This window comes from Myotis myotis, unplaced genomic scaffold (assembly GCF_014108235.1).
Source record: "Myotis myotis isolate mMyoMyo1 unplaced genomic scaffold, mMyoMyo1.p scaffold_m19_p_7, whole genome shotgun sequence".
NCBI lineage: Eukaryota > Metazoa > Chordata > Mammalia > Chiroptera > Vespertilionidae > Myotis > Myotis myotis.
The window spans coordinates 34526549-34532198 of NW_023416379.1; the positions used below are offsets into that span (position 1 = coordinate 34526549).

At 40.7% G+C, this 5650-nt stretch overlaps 1 pseudogene; it reads right to left on the reverse strand.

Annotated features, from left to right (window-relative positions):
• Positions 1–2111: 2111 nt before the first annotated feature.
• Positions 2112–4530, reverse strand: LOC118660189 (annotated as a pseudogene).
• Between the last annotated feature and the right edge of the window lie 1120 nt (positions 4531–5650).

Sequence of the window (5650 nt, forward strand, 5' to 3'; positions counted from 1 at the left end):
CATTCATTTACCATGGCTGCTGTAAAACACCACAAATTTGGTGGTTTAGAACAACTGTTGTAGTTCAACCCCAGCAGGTCCAAGGGTTCCCAAAGGTGTCGATGGAGTCGGCAAAGAAGGAATGACATGGAGACAGTGTTCAGTTGATCAGCAGCCTAGCCAGGTTCTCTAGCCAGGTTCTAGGCAGGTTCTCCAGCCAGGTTCTCCAGCCAGGTTCTCCAGCTGGGTTCTCCAGCCAGGCTCTGTCTTTATTCTCCTGTTACATCTGTATTTATACCAGTTGATTTTAATCCTATCCATTCTATTCCAAAGGTTAGGGCATTTGTTATCTCCATTCCAAGGTCACTACTCTATTGTTCTGTTAAGCTACAAGGAAGTAACTGAAGGAGATTATCCTAAGTAAAGATTATGTAGCTTAAGTGTGATTGTTCATAGTTAAAGTGATTAATTACCCGCCTGGCACTTAGTTAAGGGGTTTTATTCCCTTCCTTAGTCCTGTTAATCCCTAACTCCAGGGAAAAATTTCCACCTGGGGAAACAACCTTTCTCGGAGAGGTGACCTTGGTTAAAACACATAGCGCTAAGAAGGGGAGCAAACATATTAAGAACAGTGTGCCATATATGCCAGGTCCCTTGAAACATATGCTGTGCAGATGTTTCTTCCCTGCAGCAGCTGTATCAAGCAGCAAGGATGGACTGGCTTCCGGTAAACAACAGAAATTCACTCCCTCACAGATGTGGAGGCCAGAAGTCTCCAATCAAGGTGTTTGGCAGGGTTGTGCTCTCTCTAGAGCAGTGGTTCTCAACCTTGGCTGCACATTAGAATCACCTGGGAATCTTTTTAAAATCCTGATTTCTGGGCCTCATCCCCCGGAAATTCTGTTTCTTTGTTATGGGGTGGGGCCACAACATTAGTTTGGGGGTCAAACGACCCTTTCACAGGGGTCGCCTAAGACCATCCTGCATATCAGATATTTACATTACGATTCATAACAGTAGCAACATTATAGTTATGAAGTAGCAACGAAAATGATTTTATGGTTGGGTCACAACACGAGGAACTGTATTTAAAGGGCCTGAAGGTTGAGAACCACTGCTAGAGGCTCTAGGAGAGATTTTTCTTATCCTTTTCAAAATCTGGGGTCTCCAGCTATTCCTTGGCTTGTGGCTGCATCACTCCAATCGCTGCCTACATTCCCCTTTCTTCTTTTCTGTCTCTTATAAGGACACTTGTCATTGCATTTAGGGCCCACTTGGATAATCCAGGATGATCTTATCTTGAGATGCTTTCCTTAATTTCATCTGCAAAGACCCTTTTTCCAAGGAAGGTCGCATTCACATATTCTGGTGGTTAGGACATGTACAGGGGCTTCCATTCAATGCCCTACATTGACTATAAAAAAATAGAGGTGATACCCATAAGTAGAACTAGGAAAGAGACAGAAACCCCTCTTTTCCCCTCTGAGTCCCATGTAATAATAATGAATAGAAGGTGGTAGACATGCACTCTGTAACTACAATTCTCTTCAAATCACTATCACTTACAAACACTTAAAAAAATAGTACTTATGTGCTGTGGTGTGTGTGTGTGTGTGTGTGTGTGTGTGTGTGTGTGTGTGTGTGTGTTTTAGGGGGCCACAGGTCATATACTGAAAATATTCTTCTTTCTGCCTAAATCATGCTAAATCTTTCTCCCTATGTTAAAAACAACAAAAGGATTTCATCTTTGAAAAATAATACTTTCTGAAATGATTTTGGTTTTTCTCATCACTTTACATTTGTCCTGGAAGAGAGGAAACTCTTTGCTTTACTTCTTGGTCTAGTGCTGCATTTTCACCAGGTAGGCACGTAGCAACTAATTTTGACGAAAATATTAATTTGTGTTGGATGAGAACAAGTGGAGGAGTAGGGTTGGGTTAAGCGGTAATGGAAACTGCGGGGTCAGGAGACTGGGCGATCGCCTGGGAAAGCTCTTCCAGATTCCAGCCCAACCACTCATTCCACAGTTTCACATGATCCCCCAGCGCCGCAGCCAGGCTTTCCAGAGGGCCCAGTTTCATTTCCATCAGTGGCTGACGGCAATGGCCACGCTCAGACTTCTCTCTCCGACTTCACCACTGAAGTTTGAAGGCTTTCTCATCGAGGCTACCACTATGGGAGAGCTCGGGAGAACTGGGGAACGTGTAAAAATACAGGCTGAAGACTCTCTAGAGTTACATTTCCCTTTGTTTTTCCATGAGACAAGAGGATAGTACAGGATACTGTAATTTGTCAAACCCCCAAACCAAACAACACAGGTCTGTTGTTAATACAGACACATGGTCACAGCTGCAGAAAAGTTTCCATATGAAATCTTTCAGACCTAAAGGGTCATTTTTGCAGTTTTCTGATTGCTTTTCCAGGATTCTTCTCCCCCACCCCTCTCCGCCACTCTGTGTTTATTCATGTTAACTATTTGGTCCATGTGGCAAGGCCCCTCTGTTACAAATATTTCTGACATCGCTGGGCTCCACACTCACCATTCTCAACATTTGGGTGACACGGCCCACCCCCTCCCCCAAGCAGGCAGCTAACTGCTGTGCCACAAATTACTGCAGTGAAGCTTGAAACCCAGGTTGTCATACAGCTCAAATGCAGGCCAGGTGTGTTGAGAGCGCTCCAAGGGCTTGACTGTACTTTGGTTAAGGTGAATTGCCCAAGCTGGCTCGAGTCGCTGCGTAAGTGAGAAAGCCAGGCAAGGGACCTGGTGTTTGATCGTTTAAGGCTGCCATTGAAACCTCACCCGAAACTGAGGGAATCCGAAACTGATTCAAAACAGAAAGTTTTTGCGACATTTCTGTCGTTGAAACTGATGAGTTATACATTTTTACTGTTGATGCTTAGCCCGTCTTCCTCTTTTGCCAGTATGTATTTATCTCTTCGGGCTTAATATCATGTTACAGTAAAACTGCTTTCATTTTGACTATGTTTGCGATACTCAGACGCAGAGATGGATGTTTACTTTGCACTCACAAGAGAGAGTTTTCAAAGAACGGCCTACAAGATAGCGAGATAAATGTTTAACCCACACACACGAAAAAGAGGAGGCTCTGGGCCTTTGAAAAACACTGTACCAGCACAGAAATAATTTGAATATAAATAATTATAAAACTGAAATAACAAAGGATTCACATCTAAAAACAGAATTCAAAGTTTTCTACTTGCCAAATTTTATGAACTTTTAAGAATTATTCAATGTAAGTGAAAGTAATAAAAATGAAGCTTAAATATAACAATTTTTACAATACTATTGCAATGTATCCACTTATTCAGATGGACTTTTACCTAAATTAGTAAGATATTACTGTATTTCTGTATATAGTCATCCACATAAATTTTTGTTGCATTTATTTATGTATATATATTTTTAAAAATTTAAAAATTGATTTTTAGAGAGAGGAAAAGGGAAGAGAGAGACACAGAGAGAGAAACAACAGTGTGAGAGAGAAACATCGATTGGCTGCCTCCTGCATGTGCCCCAACCCATGATCAAACTGGCTACCTCTTGGTATATGGGATGACACTCTAACCAACTGAGCCACCTGGACGGGACAAAATAATCTGTATTAAAAAAAATAAATTTATCTTCAAGACTTTTTAACTACAATATGTTAATTTTTTTCTAAAGCACAACCAGGTGCATTGTTTTACAAATGACTTAATTTATTTACATTATAAAAAAATGAAATTTTATATTTAGACCTATGAAAATTCAGTCCTAAATATAAGAAGAATTTAGAAAGCTTATGTGCTGGGTCTATCAGTAAAGATTTTGACATATAATTAATCTGTGTATATGCCATAAAATGGCTACTACCTCATTATTATTAAAAAATAATATTTTATATTTTGGATTTTAAAAATATTTTTATTGATTTTATTGAGAGAGATAGAAACATCAATGATGAGAGAGAATCATTGATTGGCTGCCTCCTGCACACCCCACATGGGGGTTTGAGCCCAAAACCCCGGGCATGTGCCCTGATTGGGAATCGAACCATGACTTCCTGGTTGATAGGTTGAGGCTCAACCACTGAGCCACACTGGCCAGGCTATGTTTTGGATTTTTAATGACTGAAACAAAAAAGATCTAAAGCTGCAGCTGTATCTAAACCAGAAGAACCATTTGTTCTTGCGGTCTTGTACCTCTCTGCAAACTTGACCTTGTTCTCCCTTTGGCCTTGCATTTCAGAGCAGAGGCTCTGAAGCTGTCCTTGTTGATGACAGTTTTGTCTAAGGGGATCTTGTGGGCATGAGGTAACTGTAGTTATAAACTTTCACAAAAGACTTGATCTTTGACTCTGGCAATTTTCTTCCTGCCCATGGCAGCTGCCACTTTGTGGAGATAGCAGTCAATTCCGGCCCCCAGAGCATGGTGTAGGGATGGTCTGAGATGCCATCATCAATGTTCTTCACAAGGACCGCTTTGCGTCCAGAGTAGCGTCTGGCCAGGACCAGCACCACCTTCCCGGTTTTCATAAACTTGCCCATGTCGACAGCAATCACTAGGACAGAGCCTAGAGCAGAAAGTGTACTGCCACCTTTCCATTCTGCAAATATTACAAGAGAATATCCTTTGTAGCCTAGCCTGTCTGAAAACATAATAGAAAAGGAATTCTGGGAAATATAGTTTAGCCTAGCCAACGTGACCCATTACAAGGCTATCATAGTTGGTACACCCTAGGCTTAGTTCTAGGTCCTTGGGATACATTAATAAATAAAAGAGACAAAGTCACTGCCGTAATGGAACTTATACCTTAGTGGGAAAAGACAACAACATAAAAAAATTCCCCATTCAAACAAAGATTCCAACAAATAGTAAATATAGTATTAGAACATGAAAAGTGCCAAGAAAAGAAAACGAGATGGTGGGATAGAGGATGAGAGGTTACTAAGGTGGCCAGGAAAGTCTTCTTGGAAGAAATAGCATTTGAACAGAGACCTGAACAGTGAGAAGTTACTGTCCAGCTATTGAAAGAACAGAGGAAAAGTCTCCCAACTGGGGAATCGCAAGTACCAAAGCTCTGAAGTGGAAATGAGCAAGGTTTTTTCAGAGGACAGCAAGGAGGCAGGAGATGGGGCCCATGGGGAGGAATAGAGAGTGCGAACTCAAAGGGGTAACACAGAGCCATCTCTTTAAATTGATTGATGTAGCCTGTATGAACATTTAATATACCAATATTTTTAGTGCTATATGTCACTTAGTAATCTTCTATTTTCTTGAATAAACTCAATATATAAATGTGGACTTATTGTCAGTACTTCCACTTTATTTTCACACCAGGCCTTATTTAAAACCAAAAATGCATTCTGGATTTTAGGTCTATGTGCTCTCCTACCCCAACTGATTACTTTTTGATAACTTTTGTAAAGATTTTTATAAGGGTTAGTTCTTGTCAGCTAGATAATAATTGTAAATATTATGAAAGCACAAATGGAGCCTAGGGATCTTTCACCTAAGGAAGGCCATTTCCTCCAGCGATTAAGTTGGCAGCATCAAGAGGTACTTCTTTGGGTTTGCTTCCTAATCTGTGAAATGAAGGTTTGCAAGGGCTAATTGCTAAGGGTCTTCTTCTTACTTTATGATTCTATAAAACAATTGCCTTTGAAA